Source organism: Macaca mulatta, chromosome 16 (assembly GCF_049350105.2).
Source record: "Macaca mulatta isolate MMU2019108-1 chromosome 16, T2T-MMU8v2.0, whole genome shotgun sequence".
NCBI classification, from domain to species: Eukaryota; Metazoa; Chordata; class Mammalia; order Primates; family Cercopithecidae; genus Macaca; species Macaca mulatta.
Genome location: NC_133421.1, coordinates 14,146,766 through 14,169,910, shown reverse-complemented (window position 1 = coordinate 14,169,910; position 23,145 = coordinate 14,146,766). Strand labels below are relative to the sequence as shown.

Genomic DNA, 23,145 nt, shown 5'->3' with positions numbered 1-23,145 from the left:
CCGGCCGGGCTTCTGCCTGCAAAAGGGAAGCGGCCGGGATCTCCCGCCAGCAGGCTTCAAAGGCTGCGCGAAAGGGCGTGCGCGCCCGCGGGACGGCTCGCTCGGGGCAATTTGGAAATACGCTGGACCCCTCAGAAGAAAAGCTTCCGACGGACCGGAGCCCACGCATTCCCCTGGGTTGGAGGGGGCTCAGGGCACTGGCAGAGACGATTTTGTATCTCGCAGCTCCAATACGGGACTTAGATGACTTTCCACGGGGAAAATGGAAAAACTTTCATTTTTCTAGGATATGCTTTTTTGGGAGACAAATGTGACTCGGTGCATCTGGAGATCCAGCTGCGACACAGCGCTCACACCTCATAACCCCGAGGGAATGGGAAAAGATACCTGGGTCGGAGTGAAAAACTTACCGGGCTCTAAACAGGGAGGGGCTCCGGAGCAGGGGGCAAGTCAGACCTCGGATTGGGCTTAGCTTGGGAAGGCTCAAGAACTCTGCCTACGAATGAATCTGTCGTTAGGGGAAAATCCATTCCGTAACCGACCCAGAGTTACTTGTGCATCTGGCCGAGGTGTTATAGGCACATGGATCAATGAAATAAAACAAAGACCCATCTCTCAAGAAGCTGGTTTAATAGTTGGTGGCTCAGAACATAAAAACCACTCTATATACGTATATAATTAGGGTTTATTTGCAACTTCATATGCACGTGGGCCCCGGCCGTCGTCTATTACACACAAGCCTGCCTATGTCTCTACTGTGAGTCCTTAAAAAATCAGTCGGTGGCAGATGGAGACCCGAGGTGACAATAGCTCATGGGGACAACCTCTAATGTCCTGAGTCCCGGCCTCTGCCCCATGCCCTGTTGCTGAAAACACATTAGAGGGGTTAACCCTTGAGCTTACTCTCTGGATCTGAGTGGGTCGTTTTCGTAAATAAGGTCTTCAGGGATAGACACCTTCTTGCTGATGTGTCAAAGACGAGAAAGAACAAGCCATCCATGTTCCCTTTGGGGATCTAGTCCTGGCCTAGGCGCCTGACTCTAGGCTGATTTGGGGTGCAGGAGCATCTCAGCGGTTATGTAACATCATTTTCCCATTCCTGCTATAACAAATTACCACGAATTTAGTGGCTTAAAACAACACACATTTATTATCCTGCCGTTATGGAGGTCAGAAGTCCAAAGTGGGTCTCAGTGGGTCAAAATCAAGGTGTCGACAGGGCTGCATCCGTTTCTGGAGGCTCTAGGGGAAAATCGATTTCCTCACTTTTTCCAGCTTCTAGAGGCTGCCCGAGTTCTTGGCTCGTGGCCCCTTCCACCATTTTCGAAGCCAGCAATCATGGGTCAAGTTCTTATTGCATCTTATTGCTTTAACGCTCCCTTCCCCACCTTCTGCTTCCCTCTTCTACATTCACCTTACTGCAAAACTAAACTCTATCATAAAGTCAGTTTATTATCCTCCCTAATCTCATCTACTGCCTGGATTCCCTTTGCCGTATAATGTAACCTATTCACAGATTCCTGGGATTAGGACATGAACATGGGGGGAGAGGGCATGATTCCGCCTGAGCTCTTTCTTTCTCTTCTACCTCTCCTGGTCTTCAGTCAACCCCTAGCCCCCTGGTCTTCAGTGGAGGGAGGTTTGGGAACGGGTGCACACAGGAGTCTGGAAGGGCTCCGAACCGGCTTTGAGATGTGTGTGGCAGGGAGGTACTCTGCGGGGAAGAGATTGGTGGGATAAGGAATATTGCAAAATTATCTGAGCAGGGAAAACTATTTTGAGCAACATTAAAAAAAGAAAAAAGAAAACGCCAAACAGATTTTTATCCCGAAGGCTTTGGGGCTGAGAAGAGATACATGGCAACTTGGCAGAGAATTATTTTTTCAGTGCAAGTTGGGGTGAAATTAGCTGAAGCCAGCATTGAATGTAGGGTCTGCATGACCTAGATGAGTTGGCCAGGAGTAGGTTGTTTTTTCTCTCTGCAGGCCTGGGAGTGTGCGTGTGTATGTGTGGAGTGTGTGTGTGTGTGTGCACGTGTATGTGCGTGTGTAGGGAAGCACAGTTTCTTTTTTTCAGTGAGTTTGGGAAATGCCAGTAACCACAGACCCCCTCAATTTTCCCACCACAGTGTGGAGTTACTGACATAGGTCCTGAAATTTACACCCCCTATGGCTTGGAACATCTATGGTTATAAATATGCTCATATAGAAGTTCATCATTTCTCCTCTCTAGCCAAGCACTTTTGGTTTAAAAAAAAAAAAAAAAAATGGAGAGGGATGGAATCTGGAGAAGATGTTCCCAAGGAAAACGAAACTCCTAAGCTGCTGTGCTCAGAAGCAGCAGGGCTAACGCAGCAGTGGCATGCCGCCAGGCTCTGTCCTGCAATGTCACCACCTTGGAGTGTGTTCCCCTTGCCAGGCTACTCCATGGCCTTCTTTCCTGGGGCCTGGAGTAAGCCCGTGGTGTGACGCAGAGGCAAGACATGAGCCTCCAGTGTGAGAAAGATCTTTGAATCAGGATACCCCTGTACTTTGGAGTGAAGTACTGGGGTTCTCTGGGATGCTCAACATCTTATCTATAAAATGGAGTTAGAAATATTGACTTCCGGGAAGAGTTGGGATGTTTAAATGAAACAATACATGTGGGGTGCCCAGAACAATTCTTCTTGGTGTGTTTTATTTTTTTATTATTTTGAGACAGAGTCTTGCTCTGTTACACAGGCTGGAGTACAGTGGTGCGATCTGGGCTCACTGCAACCTTGCCTCCCGGGTTCAAGAGACTCTCCCTGCCTCAGCCTCCCGAGTAGCTGGGATTATAGATGCGTGCCACTGAGCCCAGATAATTTTGTATATTTAGTAGAGATGGGACTTCACTCCATCAAGACCAACCAAGCTGGTCTTGAACTCCTGAGCTCAGGTGATCCGCCTGCCTTGGCCTCCCAAAGCACTGGGATTACAGGTATAAGGCACCGTGCCTGGACCTGGTGTGTTTTAGACCCTTCTTTTTACTTCCCTTGCCCCAACCACCTCCGATCACTCATGAAGATTCCAAGCAGTTCTGTCTCCTTCCCCTTCATTTTATCTTTCTCTCCTTTGCTGTTAGTTACCTGTGTAATAAGTTGCTAGACATTCAGCAGCTTAAAACAATGCACCTATTTACTATCTCACAGTTTTCATGGTCAGGAGTCCAGGCATGGATTATCTGGGACCTCTGCTTAGGGTCTAACAATGCTGCACTCAAGGCACTGGCTGGGGTGGTAGTCCCATGAGAAGCTCCGTGTCCCCCTCCGAGCTTACTGGTTGTTGATAGAATTCAGGTGTTTGCAGTGTTAGAACTCACAATGGCTGGCTTTTTTTCCAAGGCCAGCAGGAGAATGTCTTTTTTTTTTTTCTTTTTTCCTTTTCTGAGCCGGAGTTTCACCCTTGTTGCCCAGGCTGGAGTGTAATGGCGCAATCTCGGCTCACTGCAACCTCCGCCACCCTAGCTCAAGCGATTCTCCTGCCTCAGCCTCCTGAGTAGCTGAGATTACAGGCATGTGCCACCACCCTGGCTAATTTTTGCATTTTTAATAGAGAAGGGGTTTCTCCATGTTGGTCAGGCTAGTCTCGAACTCCCGACCTCAGGTGATCTGCCCTCCTTGGCCTCCCAGAGTGTTGGGATTACACGCGTTAGCCACCACGCCTGGCTGAGAATGTCCTCTTTTAAAGGGTTCACCTGATTAGGTCAGGCTCACCCAGGATCATCTTTCTTTTAATCCAAAGTCATAGTAATTAGGAACTTTAATTATGTCTGAAAAACCTCTTCATCTTTGCCAAATAATGTAACTAATCATAACAGTGCCTCCATCACAGTCACTGGTCTCTCCCATATTGAAGAGGAGAAGATTATCCAAGGGGATAGCTCATTGAGAGGTCACCTTTCAATTCTGCCTTCTGAAGCTGTGGTCCTCAGCCTTCAGCCACAATGGAAGTGATTATGTCCATTGGTGTGAGTCCAAAGTACAGTGCAGAGTCATTAGCTTAAATCTTGACCCCTTACACATCTCCTTTCCTAGGAGCACCATGAGGTCAGTGGCTGGGTCACAGACAGGGGACAGTGTGGTGAGCAGAGGGACAGCTCACCTATGTTGGCCTCAGGACCTCGAATTCTCCCTGTGGTCCTCTCTTAGCAAATCCCCTTCCTCCACCAAGGTCATTATTGTGTGAATGGATCTCATGAACAGTTCTTAGGACCTCTCTCCAGTATCACCTCTTGTCTATTTTCTCTTTTTCTCTCTCACACATCGGTGAATAAGTAACTTCAGGGAAGCATTTGTTCATCTTTCATTAGTTCATTTAAGATGCATTTAGGGGGCCAGGCATGGTGGCTCACACCTGTAATCCCAGCACTTTGGGAGATCAAGGCAGGTGGATCACTTGAGCCCAGGAGTTTGAGAGCAGCCTGGGAAACATGATGAAACTCCATCTCTACTAAACACACACACACACACACACACACACACACACAAAAGTCAGGCGTGGTGGCACATGCCTGTAGTCCCAGCTACATGGGAAGCTGAGATGGGAGAATCACATAATCACCTGAGCCCAGGAAGTTGAGGCTGCAGTGAGCCATGATTGTGTCACTGCACTCCAGCCTGGGTGACAGAGTGAGACCTTGTCTCAAAAAAAGAAAAAGGAAAAGCAAATGCATTTAGGGTTGTGAGCAAGTCACTGTGGCAAGTGCCTGGCAGGCATGCATAGAGAGACAGGTTTGCAAACTCAAATGAGTCGAGTGACCCAGAGGTAAGAGAAAATGTAGGCAGAAGGGGGATTCCTGAAACCAGCTGGACAGCAGATGGCTCATCCAAGGAGGGCAGCCATGATCTAGCTCTAGGTGACTGTAGCCATGAGGGAAGGAACACAGGCCCTCACTGCTATACTCCTTTACTGTTCAAAGACACTGGAAATCCAGGTTGTAATGTTAAAGGTATTGGCTTTTAAAAATATGAACAACTAGGCCGGGCGCGGTGGCTCATGCCTGTAATCCCAGCACTTTGGGAGGCTGAGGCGGGTGGATCACAAGGTCAGGAGTTCGAGACCAGCCTGACCAATATGGTGAAATCCGGTCTCTACTAAAAATATAAAAATCACTTGGGAGGCTGAGGCAGGAGAATTGCTTGAACCTGGGAGGTAGAGGTTGCAGTGAGCCGAGATCACGCCACTGCACTCCAGCCTGGATGACAAAGCCAGACTCTGTCTCTAAAAAAAAAAAAAAAAAAAAAGAACTATCTGTAATTTTAAAAAATGTATTAAAACACTATAGGTCAGCCAGGAGTCTCATAAAATTTGAGGGTTCTTTAAAAAATGAATGCAAAATTATAAATGTGATTTTAAGTGCAAGGTTGACTTTTTACATAGAAAAAGCAATGAAATCACAACCTAACAGTAGCATGGAAGATTTAGTATTTTTTTATTTCTAAGATTCTTTAGTCAATTTGACCAGAAATGGTAATGTAGAGATGCTTTCTAATTGCATCCTGCTTTCTCTCCTTTCCACCTTGAACTCTCTAAAACCCCCAGTTACTCCCAGCACCCACAAGGCCCATGCAAGAGACTGTGTGTCTGTGTGTGTGTGGAGGGGGCGGTGGGGAGGAAGGGTCAGTCCAGCTCTGGAGCCAATAGAGCAGGTCTGCACACTGAGTCAGACCCTTATGAACCTTCTTGGTGAACTCTGTTCTGAAATTTATCCTCTGCTTTCCAAGAGCTTGACTGCAGTAGGGAGAATGAAGTATGTACCATCAAGTTACCTACTTAAAGAATTACCTATTTAAGAAATGCAGCCTCAGCCTTTCAATTTCTTTCCATTCCAGAAATATTTATTAAGCACGGACTGTGTTCTAGCACTCTAAGGAATATAAAGATAAAGCAGATATGGTCTGGAACCTCTAGGGGCTAAGAATATCGTGGTAGGGGTCATCCACAAACTCTCAACAAACTAGAAATCCGGTGTCATTATTCTATGAGTTAATGTCACGAAAGCACAGATGGAACTCGTGTCAGCCACACTATTAACATAACCTGCTTTCTTTCATAAAAGTGAATGTAAAAGGATTTTTGCCTAATTTAAACAAAGATTTAAACAACGTAAAGAAAGCAGTCTCCGTTGCAGGATCGGTCATAGCCCCTTCTGAGTCTGCCTGACAGTCAGCAATGCTTTTCACCCTTCCTCTCTCTCTTTGCACTTCTCCATCCTAGTTGCTGCCCAAGAAAAGGGAATACAATTGGCTCATCCCAATTTGGAGCCACTGGGTTGGGCCACATTTACTAGATAGCAGGGTCACCGTGCTGAAAGTCATGCACCCCTGTGTGGCCTCTTCTTTGTCTTCCTGGTTCCTTGCTACTCTCACTTTAAGAGGGGTGAAGAGGAGTGTAGAATAGAAACGGTGAGCGTTCCGGCAGTGTGTAAACGCAAACCATTCGTGATTCCAGCTCCGTTCTTGCCTTTAGATTATATGACACAGAGATATTGCCCAAGCTTGTTTGCATTGGACCCATGTAATGATAGTGTCCTTGGGCTCCAAGTTATATCTGAGAGGACTGTCTCACTGCTGTGACTTGTTTGTCATAGAGAATAGGGACAATGGAGAAGTGTGTTGCATGGAGATGAACTCATAGTTGTCATTCATTACTGGGTAGGTGCAATTTTCAGGGTGCAAATTCTTCAACTTTACTTGTTTTTTTTTTTCCCTCTATTTTAACAGTGTCAATGTGAGTAATGACCACTCAGTCTTCCAGTAGACACTTATCCATCTTTGTTTTTCCAAGTTCTATTAAAATTGATCATTGCTGCTTCTTTTCTTCCTCTTAGAACTCCTTCCGAAGCTGTATATCTTTCTGAAATTCTTCTCTTTTGCTCTAGACCCATATATCCGAATGCTTTCTCCACTTGATTTCCCAAAAGCTCTTTGACAATAACAGGTGCAAAACCAAGTTTAACCACTTCTTCTCATTAAGCTTCCCTTCAGACCTAATCCTTTTCCCCACACTTTCTTTCTTGAACTTTCCTGCTCATTCCAATGAATCGGAAAAAGTGTCCACATAATTACTAGTTTGGGGACAATGGCCACAATCTGTGTTTCTGCGTTCTCTCTATCCTCAATCGATCACCATGCCATATCCATTCTCCTCCCAAAATATCTATGGAATGTACCTCCTTTATTTATCGCTAATGCCTCTTCCTTATTTCAAGCTCTTGTTGATTTTTCCCCTGGTTTATTACATATGTCTCTTGAGTGGTCTTCTTCCTCTTAGGCTTTCCCTGCTCCAGTCCATCTTCCACATTGTCACCAAAGGGATAATCCTAAATCATAAGGCGGATCATGTTGCTTCCTGCCTAAACTCCTTTTTGGCTCTCTTGTGCCAAAGAATTATGTCCATGCTCCTAAGTGTGACATAGAAAGCTCCACATACTATGGCCCTTGTCAATTTCTCCTACTTTATTTCCTCCCCTTTCTTCCCAACCTTGTTCTTTCCCTCCCTCCCTCCCTCCCACCCTCCCTCCCTCCCTCCCTCCCTCCCTTCCTTCCTTCCTTCCTTCCTTCCTTCCTTCCTTCCTTCCTTCCTTCCTTCCTTCCTTCCTTCCTTTCCTTCGTTCTATGAAGTTTTGCTCTTGTCACCCAGGCTGCAGTGCAGTGGTGCGATCTCAGCTCATTGGAACCTCCATCTCCCGCGATGCTCCTGCCTTAGCCTCCTGAGCAGCAGGGATTACAGGCACCTGCCAGCATGCCAGCTAATGTTTTTTATTTTTAGTAGAGATGGGCTTTCACCATGTTGGCCAGGCTGGTCTCGAACTCCTGAACTCAAGTGAGCTCCTGAACTCCACCTGCCTTGGCCTCCTAAAGTGCTGGGATTACAAGTGTGAGCCACCGTGCCCGGCCTGTTATTGCATTTTCAAAGTATCATCAATTATTTTTATTTTTAACTTTACTTTTTATTTTATTTTATTATTTTATTTTATTTGAGACAGGGTCTTACTCTGTTGCCCAGGTTGGAGTGCAATGGTGTGATCTTGGCTCACTGTAGCTTCCGCCTCCTAGGCTCAAGGGATCCTCCCACCTCATCCCCATACCCTGCTAATTTTTGTATTTTTTGTAGAGAAGGGATTTTGCCATGTTGCCCAAGCTGGTCTCAAACTCTTGGGCTCAAGCAATCTGAGTGCCTCGGCTTCTCAAAGTGTTGGGATTGTAGTCATGAGCCACGTGCCTGGGACATCTACTATTTTTTAGCATAACAATTCCTTCACTGGTTTGAAGGCTCCTGGAGCATAGGAATATAGTTTTCATTTATGTTTATAACCCATTATCTATATTTCCTTTTATTACTATTTTGCTAATTTTCTATTATTCTTTCCATAATAAACTGCCCTTTGACATAATTTGTATTTGAATTATTATATACAGAATAGTGTTTGTTGTCTTTTGTCTTTTCTTCCGCGAATAGATTACACACTTCTTGAGAGCTTTGGCTGGTCCTGTATCCTTTGATTCTACCAAGGCATGATATATTGAGGCTTTCAAAAAGCAGCTGCCCAACAGGGGTTTGTTGTGTGATGCTCGGGTGTAGCAACTGTTTTGTTCTGATTCACTCTGTTCAGGGCCTAATACAACGCTATACACTTAAACCTCTTCTGGTTCGTAAAGTGTGATCTGGGAGTTTACTTTCTCTTCTAAATGTTTTTCTTTTCTTTCTTTCTTTTTTTGCAACTGGTTGCATTCTGTTTCCTAACTCCTCCCTTCTCTCAGTTTGCTTACTATCTCCCCCGCTTTGCAGAAAACAGAATGGAGGCCCATAAATCCCTGACCTGCTTCAGGTGACCTTACAAATCATGCATGCCTCATCTCATTAACTCAGGATGCCTATTATGGCTAAGGAATGGTGAAGCACCACCCTGTATGCAACGGGACTGAGGAGGGGGCGGAGGAAGTCCGGCAGTACTATTTAGTGGACAGAAATTCCTCAAGAGCTTTCCTTTTTTTTTTCTTTTTAATTATACTTTAAGTTCTATGGTACATGTGTACAACGTGCAGGTTTGTTACATATATATACATGTGCCATGTTGGTGTGCTGTACCCATTAACTCGTCATTTACATTAGGTATATCTCCTAATGCTGTCCCTCCCCCCACCCCTAAGGCATGTCTTTTTTTTTTTTTTTTTTTTGGTAGATGGAGTCTTGCTCTGTCGCCCAGGCTGGAGTGCAGTGGCGCGATCTTGGCTCACTGCAAGCTCCGCCTCCCGGGTTCAGGCAATCTCTGCCTCAGCCTCCCGAGTAGCTGGGATTACAGGTGCCTGCCACCACGTCTGGCTAATTTTTGTATTTTTAGTAGACGTGGGGTTTCACCATCTTGGCCAGGTTGGTCTTGAACTCCTGACCTCATGATCCACCCATCTCGGCCTCCCAAAGTGCCGGGATTACAGGCATGAGCCACTGTGCCCAGCCCTCCTCAAGAGCTTTCTAAGTCTCTTCACCTCCCCCAGCATCTCCAGGGCTGTGCGTCAGGAAGGGGGGCTTTTCATTTTAGGGGACACTGGGAAAGATATTTTTCTCTCTCTGATAATAGCATGGCCCATTCAGAGAGTTACAACAAATTAGCTAAAACCAACATCTGACTATGAAAATTAGTACATTCCAAGTGAGAATGTCTGAAAAGGAAAAATTCCAGATGCTATTAAAACCAGCTATAATAACAGCAAAGAAAATTCACGGTGGGAGGCTTGTCCACCAGCGATACTCTCAGGAAGCCGGTCTCAGGAACCCGGTGTTCACTCAAAGAAAACTTAATCATTAAATCCAGCAAATGGCCAAGGGACATTCAGATCCACTGAAGGTTTTTGGAGCAAAATTCCTTTTTGCGCCTAAGATTTGAGCAGATATGCTAGTTTTATAGAAACTGACTCAAGCGGTCCTCAGACTTTAACCTGCCCAATATCCCAGGAGCAGTTCACAGCCCTTAGCTGTCATACGCCTGTCTTGACAAGGACCTTCCTGTTTCACAGTTGCACTGTTTTTATGCTTCTTTTCTCCAACGTCATATGTAATTGTAACTTTTTAAAGCCCGTTTGTGTGCATTTTCCTTTGTGATTTTTCATCACAATCCTTTGAGAGACTTAAGAAACTTTTGTACCATTGAAAAAATGGACACAGGACAAAGAGTCACTGATTCACCAACAGTGGCCTCTCTAGCTGGAGACAGACCTAAGACGAGGTCTTGGTCGCAAGGCTTCTGTGTGACTCATGGACACATGGGGCCTCTAATGTGACAGATGACTCAGAAGCCTGCCCAGGTTTCCCTCTCTGGGTATCTACATGCCCTGCCTGAATCCCTGCCTGCCTGGGACAGGTGGTTTTTTTATTCCCCTGGGTGGCCAGCCTTCATGTCAGGGAAAATTTAAACATCTCTAAGTTGCTTCCTGGCTCATGCAGTCTTTTCTTACAGTACGTTGCCAATTCCTTTTTTTTCTTTTTTTTCTGGAAAATTCTTTATTACGAACTGACCTTGGTACTGACCCATTCCATTAATAAAACCAGGATTTTGTTACATTATCATTTAAAACTAAAGAACAGTAACTGCGTCTATGGCTTTCAAGACACGCGTCTAGGATATCTTCCAGTGTGTTTGACAGAAAATTTGTTCAAAATGACCAAATAAGAATCCTAGAAGATCCGATAAAATTTATGTGGCTGTAGATGGCTTCAGTTGGGAGAGAAGATTAATGAAACACCTAGTCATTGGTAGCTTTGTATGTCTTCATCTTTGGCTATAGCAGCACAGAGGCTAGTTAAGGCAAAGGATACGGGTTCTGGAGCCTGGCACCAGAATGCAATTCCGTAACTCCACCTTTTGTCACCTGTGTGACCTTGGGCAACTAACTTAACCTCTCTGTTCTTTGTGCCTTGGTTTCTTCATCTGTAAGCAAGGATATCTAGCTCATAGGTTATGGAGAGAATTCAGTGGGTAAACAGATATAAAGAAAACACTCAGGACAAAGCCTGGTACATGATAGATTTCCTACAAATGAGAGCCATGACGATGATGTTGACGATGATTATGATGATAATGGTGGTGATGGCAATGATGATGATAATGCTAGAATCCCTACGCACCAATCCATCCATTTACAGGCAAAGCTAAAGAGCAAAGAAACACCTCATCTATTCTAAAGTACTCTACAAATGCCACATATTCAGACTCTGTAATGGTGATCCTTTGGGAAATAACTATTTTTTGTGGTAAAATAGTCAGACCAATTACAAACCAGGGGAAAGTTCAATATCATTTAAACGGCATCCAGTTCCATCAGACCAGGCTGGCATTGCATGAAATCAGTGCCTTGTGGCTGCCGTGGTGCCCCTGCAAGGTGGGGTGGGACAATCTCCAGGGATGCTGCCATCAGACCCCCTGAGATGTCGGCCTGGGTTGGCGGACTTCTGAGTTTTCTGAAGCCTTCACTCAAAATACAAATGAGGAATGCTTCATGCTTAAATTAATTATAACAATGGAAACAATTATATTCAGTTTTGAGGCATTTCATTTTGGAAGTGTTGTTTCTGCCCTATTTGAAAGGAAAAAAAATAAACCCTGCAGACGAATATCTGCTTGGGCAGAACTCTGTGAAACTAAAGCTAATCGTTCCATAAGATTTTTGTGTCCTCTCTTTCTTTCCTTTGGCTGTATTTGAGCTTGCTCCCCAGTGGTTTTTGAAGACAGGCATATCACACCTGCTGGGGAATAGAGTCCGATGTTAAATGCTGATGAACATATCCGTTTTCTGAAATTGGGCTACAACACCCTTATTTATGTGTATGTATTTATATATACACATGAGTACAACATTAGCCAATATTGAGTGAATGCTTACTATGTGCTAGGAATCTGAATGGTGGTATTATCTCACTTAATACTTAACAATAACCTTAGCAAGTAGGTACAATTTTTATTCCCATCCTACGGATAGGGAAACTGAGGTTCAGAGAGAGTACCATCCTTAGATCAATGCAAGTAGGGCCTCCATCCCAGATGCCACATCTCAGGGATCCTCCCATACTTTGGAGTGCCTCTCTTGAAATCTTTTAAGTCTTCCTGTGGTACCTGGGAACTGTGGAGGCGAGAGGCAGCATCTCGGCTAGGTGTTCTGACCCCATGTCACATAAGGTAGGACCCTCTCCCTAGTTCCTGTTGTTTTCCCTCAGGGTACTCTCCAACCCTCTGTCCTGTGGTGGGATCAACCAGATGCCCAAACGAGCTCTGAAACTTGAGCCTCCTGAACTGTCCTGGGTCCCCATGATCACACCTGGTTTTGGGAGGGTAGCCTAGTGAGCTGATAACTTCCTTTGGCTTGTGCATTATTTCTTCTGTGGAATCAGCACAAGACTGGGCCTCGAGGATGGAGCTGATATGCTGATTTTCTGTGACTCAAATTATTTATACAGATGGGATCCCTGCTATATATATTTATATATATATACACACACACACACACACACACATATATGCAAAGCCCTTGCATCTTCTAGGGGTAGCCCTGCTTACAGAGGAGAAGCAATTTGGTGAGCATAGGGGCTGACATTTGACCTCAGATGTGTCTGAAGTACTCACGTATTTATTCTTTGTTTTTAAAAATACTAGGAGTTTTGACCCTTATACGTAAATTTTGCAAAAACCGATCAGTTCTCTAAACAATATTTATTACATCTTTTATGTGCAGAGTGACCAAACCACCTTTCCACGGTTCCCTTTGCTCTGTGACCTCATTCTATGCTAGGCTTACCTCACCTGAGAATATAACTTTAATAGTCTACATAGGTTTATTACGGGACACTGGAACTTGCCAGGAGTGAATTAATGTCTCGGGATTGGGACAGGAGCCATTAAGCTGCCATCATTGGTATAGACTGGTCCTTGAAGAAGCATTGATGAAATTTAGAAACAGCCTCACGACTCTATAGTTGGAAATGACACCTCACGTCTGGGGACACAGCAAAAGCATTTCTGATGTCTGACAAAAGCATCACCAGAGAGAGAGAGAGAGAAGACAATTCTACAGACATCCATGACTATGAAATGAAAAAAACATCGATGTTATTTGTTTATTAAAGATTATAACTCACTTCAACATCACACAGAAAGAACCCCCTTTAACCAGATAATAAGCACAGCCTGTTCTTTATGATAACACCAACAATAAAACTGGAAGACTTTACTATTTGTTATTTGCCGGGTTGACTGAACAAATCATCTTTCTACATGCCGGGCTTGGAAAATTCTTTTATTTTCTTTCTCCTTATTATAAATAAAAATGGCATAGAGCTGATAAATTTATCTCAATGCTCTTTGCACCGTAAAAGCAACATGAGTTGGTATTGGCCAGAAGTTCCAGGGTTTGCAGCAGGCACGGTGCACATATGTTCTTATTTTCCATTAGGGCTGCATGAAAGCTTCACTTTAGCTCACGGCAATGGTAGAACTTGGGATTTTTTTTTTTTAATTTTTATACCAATGTGTGTTATAAATCCATTTCTTTCTCTTTATGTTCAGCCATCATGCTGAACCATATTAGCATGCATTTCTTACTTAGATGGTGTAATTGCCTCCTGAATATTCTCCCAACTTCTGATCTAGCCTCTCTAAGTCTGGCTCCACACAGCAACCAGAAAGATCTTTTAACATAAATCATGTCCAAGTATTCCCTTGCTTAAAACTCTCCTGCAGCTTTGCCAGTGCCATTAGCATAAAGCGAACACCTTATCACAGCAGCTCTATCTCCTGACAGCTTTGCTTTGCCCCTCTGTATCTTCCTCCTTCTTCTCTAGTCCCACTCTTCACCCTGGGGGGTCCCCAGGGAGGCTGCTCAATAGGACCTGCATTAGTAGACTCCCTTGCCCTTTGGCTTCTGGGTGTGTTCAGCTAATGGGGAGTTCTACTGGGGATTGGAGGGAGACAAAGGGTGAGGTCAGGGCATTTATTTCCCAGGGTCCCCGCCAGCACTCCAGCCAAGAAGTTCTCTCTATTTGACTCCCTCCCTGTGGTCCCAGTGACCACTCTCTCCTATTTCTTCGGTCCTAAGAGTGGTCAGGGGTCTGCTGTCCTACCTACTATGTTTGGTGGTTTTCCTATCCCACCCGCAACTTTGTGAATATCCCTTTTTGTCAGAATCACCTCCATTTGCCCGATTTTTACATGCCCTCTGCTCCTTGCTAACTTAGAATCCCCGCAAGCCTGGCACCTGCCTGCCCTGCTAACCTCATTCCAGGCTCTCCTTCTTTGCTGGTCTCTGGCCACACCAGCCCCCTCTCCTTCTGCACACACCCCATGGCCATTTGCAGTCTACACTGCCTGGAACGTCCAGCCGCTAGATCTTTGCATGCCTGGACTCCATTCACAGAAGCCTCACAGAAACGAGTTTTCTGACTTTTCTATCTTAAGCAGTCCACTCCTCCCAAATAATTACAATCCAATTAATTTTCTATAAGTTCCTGATTATTCAAATTATTCCATTTAGTTATCTGCTTTTTTCTGTCTCTACTACTGGAATATGGGCAGGAAGCTTAATTCTCTTGTGCTCCTTGGAAACCTCAGTGCCTAGAACTTGTCCAGAGTAGGCGATCAGTGAGTAGTTGCTAGGCGTTTGTCCAATGAATCTGGTTATATCATCTCATTTCAGAGATGAGGAAGCTGAGGCCCGTGCAATGGACCCTGGACCCATTCGCTCAGGTACTCACTTGGGGACTCGAACCAGGGTTTCTGTGACCCAGGAGCTCTTCCCTGTTTTTGGGTTCCTATCTCATTTATGTCTCATTTCTCTCGTAGAAAGGGACCTTTATTCTTTACTTTCTGAGTTTATATTCAGTAAAAATTTGTGCTTTACTGAATTTGTATTCCTAAAATTATGAATACTTGGCTGGGTGCGGTGGCTCAAGCCTGTAATCCCAGCACTTTGGGAGGCTGTGGCAGGTGGATCGTCTGAGGTCAGAAGTTCGAGACCAGCCTGACCAACATGGTGAAACCCTGTCTCTACTAAAAATACAAAATTAGCCGGGCGTGGTGGCGCATGCCTGTAATCTCACCTACTCAGGAGGCTCAGGCAGGAAAATTGCATGAACCTGGGAGGCGCACTCCAGCCTGGGCAAAAAGAGCAAAACTCCGTCTCAAAAAAAAAAAAAAAAAAAAAAAATATATATATATATATATATGAATACTTTATTCTAAAGCATGGATTTTCTAACTTGCATTTTCCGCCAATCTTTTCTCATTCTTTCTCACTTTCTTTTATTTTCTTTCACCCATCTATCTTCCACATCATCTTGTAGTTATGAATCACTGATTAAGAGTTAATGTTTAGGTAATGACTTAGAGAAACCATGTCAGTATCAGGAAGAAATTGAGGAACAGGCCTGGGGGAGGCTTTACGGAAATCCGGGCATTTGTACCACAAACAGTAGGAGTAATAGTTACCACTACTTGGCTGATGAGTCTTCACTCTGGACCAAACACAGTATGAGGTTCTTTACACATAAACCACATTTATTCCTTACATCAATCCTACTATTCGCGCTTCATTCCTCTATAGTAGGGGAAAAAGCTGATGCTCAGGGAGGTTAGGAGTTTGCCTAAGGCTACTGACAGAAGCATCCATTCTGACACAGGTGTTACTTGCCCTAAATCCATACACCACCTTCCGCCAGTCTAAGGAAGCTTCTGGTAAGGAAGAAACCCCCAGGGGGCAGAAGGTTATCAGCCTTCACCCTTAGGGTAAGACAGATGTAAGACTGACTGGTAGTGGAGTTAAAGGTTAGGAAATTGGGTGAAGCAAGAACGCCCAAGAAATAGCCCAGAAGAACCAGGTTAAGGGTAAGGGGCAGAAATTAGGTCTTCAGCACCTCAGGTCAGAGGCTGGGGACCAAGGCCCGTCGGAGGATGGTGCTTTCTGGCCCTCTGAAGTTCTGACCCCTTCCTTATGTGAGTGTTCTTTGGAAGTGGTATGTAAAAGAAGAAGGAGCGGCTGTTGCGTTGGCTCACGCCTGTAATCCCAGCACTTTGGGAGGCCGAAGCGGGCAGATCACGAGGTCAGGAGATCAAGACAATCCTGGCCAACACAGTGAAACCCCGTCTCTACTAAAAATACAAAAAATTAGCCAGGTGTGGTGGGCACCTGTAGTCCCAGCTACTCGGGCAACTGAGGCAGAAGAATCACTTGAACCCAGGAGGCGGAGGTTGCAGTGAGCTGAGATTGTACCACTGCAACCAGCCTGGGGGACAGAGTGAGACTTTGTCCCCCCCCCAAAAAAAAAGGAAGAATGAGGGTCTTTCTCTCTAACTCAGTGATAAGAGGAGATACTGGTTGGAGATACTCAGTGATAAGAGGAGATACTCTCTCCGGGGAAGAGATAAGTGCATGGGACTAGCTCTTGAAATCTAGTAAAGCAACCATACAGGACAGAATTAGGGGGAAGCACTCAGAAGTTAGAAATATCTGGCAAGAAAGGAGGAGACCAAGCTGAAAACTTAGTGACCATTAACTACCAACAGGACACTTCAGACCATAGGCTGTCAACTCTTACTTTCGACCCAAGATTCAGTATTAAATATATTTCCCTGATTGGAGTCACCTGCAAATGCTGCCTCATTGCCCCAGGAGAGTTTCTCTCTATTGCAGAAAAGAATGAATGGCCAGAAAGAATTGCTAGATGTATCCAGGTACATCCTGCCATCAGGGGATCAGGCAGGCAGAGACAGCGTCTAGTCATGAAGGATTTAACCACCATACTTCAGGCATCCCATAGACATTTCTTAATTTATTACCATGCAGCGGCTGTTGTGCAATTGATACTGGCAAAAAATACTTCTGCATTTCACTAAGTCTACTTTTGAGCCGCCCTGTGTTTTCATCATAATATTTACTTCTGGGTAAATAGGCTAAATTCTCTGATTCTGATACAAAACAGAAAGATCAGAGAATGAAAATAAATAGATGACATGGCTGTTTAAAGATAACGTAAAATGTTTTCTAGCCGCATAAATATTTGATTGTAAAACTTTCAATATGTTGTGTCTATTAACTAGTAATGTACAACATTTAAATAATTCAGCAAGCCAAAGTGGGCTAAGGTCATGCAGGAGGACAGAGTGAAGGCCCAGCCAGGCGAGATGCCAACTTGCAGTCATAATACAACACCACGCCGACCCCAGACTCTCTATCCGTTCCATCTGGAGCTCTTTGGTCCGGATCAAGCCATAGACCAGGGCAGAGGATTAAACAGGACACTTTGGGAACATTTAAAATTTTCCTATCATTTTCTCTGGCTAATTGGGTTTGCACAGAAGTCTCTACATGTCATTTATGTGTGATCCTTTTGATACCCCCATTCTTTTGGTACTCTTTGAAATGATTCTTTCATTTTTGTGTTTGGGATGAAAGGTATGAATGATGTTTCTGGAATAATATGCATAATTTCTGTGGATTCACTTTAAAATTCCCTCCAGCTCACCATATCCCTGTCTCTTCACAGGCATTGTCTTTCAAAGAGTGTTGGATTTGCAGTTAAGAGGCCTGAGTTTGAGAGACCTGTTTTCCGATTTGAATTTTGGCAATTCGCCTCACCTCTTTGGGCCTCACTTTTATCATCTGTTAAATGAGACTAGTAAGATGTACCCTACCTACCCTTTCTCCATGTGAGGATACATATAATGCGCCATCTATGAGGAACAAGCCCTCACCAGACCCTGAATCTGCTGGCACCTTGATCTTGGACTTCCCAGCCTCTAGAGTTGACTCTGGTGAGGATTAACGGTAAAGACATTGTAACATAGTTAACACAGTCCCTGACCCATTAGGGCAGTTTTCGATTTAGCCACATCCAGCAATCTACAAATCAGTCCACAAGGCACTATGAGGAAGATGGTTTTAACATTTTGGGCTCACATCACAAGACTCATTTTAAATTGTGGGAAGACATGAGGCAAGTGCAATATTTATTTCCTTATTGCATGCAATTAAAAGTCCATTAAAAAGATGTATAACATAGAAATAATCTGTAAATTCTGGTGATCTTTAAAAATGGCAAAACAAAAATATTTATACACACACACACACACACACACAAAGATATCCCCTAGCTATTACACTGGATGGTTGTGACTATCAAAACCAAAAACCAGATAGAACAATTAAAAGCATAAAAATCCTAGTTTAAGAGAGTACTGAAAATAGTTTGCCTCTTTTTGTAGGTACTCCAATATTTAACACCAAGCCTAGCACACTGCAAATCTCTTTCTTTCTTTGTTTGTTTGTTTTTTATTATACTTTAAGTTCTAGGGTACTTGTGCACAAAGTGCAGGTTTGTTACATATGTATATATGTGCCATGTTGGTGTGCTGCACCCATTATCTCATCATTTACATTAGGTATATCTTCTAATGCTATCCCTCCCTTCCCCCAACCCCACGACAGGCCCCAGTGTGTGATGTTCCCCTTCCTGTGTCCAAGTGTTCTCATTGTTCAATTCCCACCTATGAGTGAGAACATGTGTTGTTTGGTTTTCTGTCCTTGTGATAGTTTGCTTAGAATGATGGTTTCCGGCTTCATCCATGTCACTACAAAGGACATGAACTCATCTTTTTTTATGGCTACATAGTATTCCATGGTGTATATGTGCCACATTTTCTTAATCCAGTCTATCACTGATGGACATTTGGGTTTGTTCCAAGTATTTGCTATTGTGAATAGTGCCGCAATAGACATACATGTGCATGTGTCTTTATAGCAGCATGATTTGTAATCCTTTGGGTATATACCCAGTAATGGGATGGCTGGGTCATATGGTACATCTAGTTCTAGATCCTTGAGGAATCGCCACACTGTTTTCCACAATGGTTGAACTAGTTTATAGTCCCACCAACAGTGTAAAAGTGTTCCTATTTCTCCACATCCTCTCCAGCACCTGTTGTTTCCTGACTTTTTAATGATCGCCATTCTAACTGGTGTGAGATGGTATCTCATTGTGGTTTTGATTTGCATTTCTCTGATGGCCAGTGATGATGAGCAGTTTTTCATGTGTCTGTTGGCTGCATAAATGTCTTCTTTTGAGAAGTGTCTGTTCTTATCTTTTGCCCACTTTTTGATGGGGTTGTTTGATTTTTTTCTCGTAAATTTGTTTAAGTTCTTTGTAGATTCTGGATATTAGCCCGTTACGGAATGAGCACCAACAGCAGCCTAAGAGATTTCCTTTCACCCAGTTCTCCAAGAAGTGTGCTCAAAGAGGATGAACTTCCAGAATGAGGAAACCCAGCTAATCAAGACTCACAATGTGCCCTTGCTGTTTTCAAGGGATACATCCTGCAACCTCAGGAAGCCCCAAATTCCTGAATAATGTTGAAGGGGAGACAAAACTGCATTGAGATGTGACTGCGGGGTGACAGTCTGCACCCACTCCTACCTAGGCAGCTCACTTCTGTGTGTCCACTAACCACCCCATTGATTGAATTCCCAAGAAAAAGGCTAATTTCTAGACATCATGGACTCTAGGCTCATCGACAGTAAAAAAACCCAGAAATCTTAAGACAGCCAGTGACAAGGGCCTGTTGGTTTGCTATTTTAATTAACTGAGAAGAAAGCAATTTCATAAATCAGTGTGAATAATGCACGAATTATAATTCTCTCTATTCATTTGATTCACTCAGAGACTCTCTGAGGCCTCCCGCAGTCACATCTATGTAACAGGATTGCTTCAACCCACTCGTGTGGAAACTTTTTCTTCCTTCCTATTTTATGAAGTAGTGTAAAGGCATTCATATTGAAAGGTCTACAATCTAACTACTTTTAACAAATTGTGTTTTCTCCTGTACCTGAGTTTAGAATAGAGTGTGTGTGTGTGTATATATATATATATATATAATATACATATATATCCTGTGTCCCTTTTTCTTTTTTTTTTTTTTTGAGACGGAGTCTCGCTGTGTCTCCCAGACTGAAGTGCAGTGGGGTGATCTCGGCTCACTGCAAGCTCCACCTCCCAGGTTCACGCCATTCTCCTGCCTCAGCCTCCCGAGTAGCTGGGACTACAGGCACCCGCCACCACACCCGGCTAATTTTTTGTATTTTTAGTAGAGACGAGGTTTCACCGTGTTAGCCAGGATGGTCTCGATCTCCTGACCTCGTGATCCACCCGCCTCAGCCTCCCAAAGTGCTGGGATTGCAGGAGTGAGCCACCACGCCCGGCCCTGTGTCCCTTTTTCTTATTCATTGTCTCAGTAAATCTTTAGGGTGTTTACTATGTGCAAAACAGAGAAATGTTGCATTCTGTGGGTGATAAAGTACAAGACATTATTTGTACTTTGTCTCTGAAGATCTTACAATCCATGGGAAGGGGCTGGTAAAAGTCAATTTTTTTTCTTCTGTTACAACCATTTTTAATAAAATGTATACTATAGATAAAGAGACAGATTAGTAAACTAATGGAATATTCACAGTGGTGGGATTGTAAATGATTTGTTTTTCTTTTCTGTCACTCAGGCAGAAGTATAGTGGCATGATCATGGCTCACTGCAGCCTCAACCTCCTGGGCTCAAGCAATCCTCCTGCCTCATTAAAAAAATTTTTTGTAGAGACAAGGTCTCACTATGTTGCCCAGGCTGGTCTTGAATTCCTGAGCTCAAGCAATCCTCCCACCTTGGCCTTGTAAAGTGCTGGCATTACAGGTTTGAGCCACAGCACCCGACCCTTATTGGTATTTTCTACATTTTCAGTCAATGCTTTACTTTTATGGGACTAAAAATGCAATTTTCAAATGACTATAGCTGCAGTGGCTACTATTACATACATTTTTAGGAATATAATTTCATGCTACATTTTAAAATACATTCCTACCATTTTTGTTTGTTTGTTTGTTCTTTTTTTTATTATTGTAAGTTCTAGGGTACATGTGCACAACGTGCAGATTTGTTACATATGTATACATGTGCCATGTTGGTGTGCTGCACCCATTAACTCGTCATTTACATTAGGTATATCTCCTAATGCTATCCCTCCCTCCTCCCCACTCCCCACAGTAGGACCCAGTGTGTGATGTTCCCCTTCCTGTGTCCAAGTGATCTTATTGTTCAATTCCCACTTATGAGTGAGAACATGCGGTATTTGGTTTTCTGTTCTTGTGATAGTTTGCTGAGAATGATGGTTTCCAGAATGATGGTTTCTGTTGGCTGTATGAATGTCTTCTTTTGAGAAGTGTCTGTTCATATTCTTTGCCCATACTTTTGATGGGGTTGTTTGTTCTTTTCTTGTAAATTTGATTGAGTTATTTATAGGTTCTGGATATTAGCCCTTTGTCTGACGAGTAGATTGCAAAAATTTTCTCCCATTCTGTAGGTTGCCTGTTCACTCTGATGGTAGTTTCTTTTGCTGTGCAGAAGCTCTTTAGTTTAATTAGATCCCATTTGTCAATTTTGGCTTTTGTTGCCATTGCTTTTGGTGTTTTTGACATGAAGTCCTTGCCCATGCCTATGTCCTGAATGGTATTACCTAGGTTTTCTTCTAGGGTGTTTATGGTTTTAGGTCTAACATTTAAGTCTCTAATCCATCGTGAATTAATTTTCATATAAGCAGTAAGGAAAGGATCCAGTTTCAGCTTTCTACTTATGGCTAGCCACTTTTCCCAGCACCATTTATTAAATAGGGAATCCTTTCCCCATTTCTTGTTTTTGTCAGGTTTGCCAAAGATCAGATGGCTGTAGATGTGTAGTATTATTTCTGAGGGCTCTGTTCTGTTCCATTGGTCTATATCTCTGTTTTGGTACCAGTACCATGCTATTTTGGTTACTGTAGCCTTGTAGTATAGTTTGAAGTCAGGTAGCGTGATGCCTCCAGCTTTGTTCTTTTGGCTTAGGATTGTCTTGGCAATGCAAGGTCTTTTTTGGTTCCATATGAACTTTAAAGCAGTTTTTTCCAATTACGTGAAGAAAGTCATTGGTAGCTTAATGGGGATGGCATTGAATCTATGAATTACCTTGGGCAGTATGGCCATTTTCACAATATTGATTCCTCCTATCCATGAGTATGGTATGTTCTTCCATGTGTTTGTGTAAAAGTCATTTTTTTTTTTGGCAGAATATGAGCTTGAGTGCAGAGGCCTTGTCAGCGTTGTTTGCTGATACAATGTGAACAGTGCTGAGCACACAGTAGGCAACAAAGAGATATTTAGTGAGTGAACAGAGGAATGATGTAACACCTACTGTGTCTTATGGAACCTAAGATGCACATATTTTCATCTTTTACTATCGCTAAAAAACTAAAGCCTCTTAAAACCAATGGAATGTCACACTGTACTTTGCAATGGTTTTTTTTTTTTTCTTTTTTAGTCTTACATAAAGTAATGGTTTATCTCACAATCAATAGTGTTAAATTTGATGATATATGGCAAATAATGATACAAGGTAGGGTTTATTGATTAGGTATTAGAATACAACACCTAATTCCTTGGATATTCTGAAGGGGAAAATTTCTTTGTGGACTGGGCTAGACCACATTTAAAGAGAATAAAGGAATGACTTGTTGAAACTGGAGGTTGGAGCAGGGAAGGTAGAAGTGGAAGGAGGTGAAACGAGGCTTCAAGTGTGTACACAGAAAGATACAAAGGGAGACATGGTTAAAATATGTCTCACGCCTGTATTCCCAGCACTTTGGGAGGCCGAGGTGGGTGGATCATGAGGTCAAGAGATTGAGACCATCCTGGCCAACATGTTGAAACACCGTCTCTACGAAAAATACAAAAATTAGCTGGGCGTGGTGGCGCATGCCTGTAATCCCAGCTACTTGGGAGGCTGAGGCAGGAGAATCACTTGAACCTGGGAGGCAGGGGTTGTAGTGACCCAAGATTGTGCCACTGCACTCCAGCCTGGTGACAGAGTGACACTCAGTCTCTTAAAAAAAAAAAAAAAAAACTGTTTCAGGGCTATTGGAAAGGTAGACAGTATTGGAATGGAGAGTTCATTTTGAGAAGTAGTACAGCATAAGCCTGTAAATAAAGGTAGGATCATGGCAGACTTTAGAGGGCTTTGAATAACAAGCTGGCAAGTTTGAATTTCATCTTGTATATACATTTTGAGCCAACAAAT

At 43.5% G+C, this 23,145-nt stretch overlaps 1 protein-coding gene across 2 annotated transcripts in view; it reads right to left on the bottom strand.

The window, feature by feature from the left end:
* The window catches only part of MYOCD (myocardin), a 218,657-nt gene that overhangs the window by 100,084 nt on the left and 95,428 nt on the right, over nt 1-23,145 (bottom strand). The window lies entirely within an intron of this gene.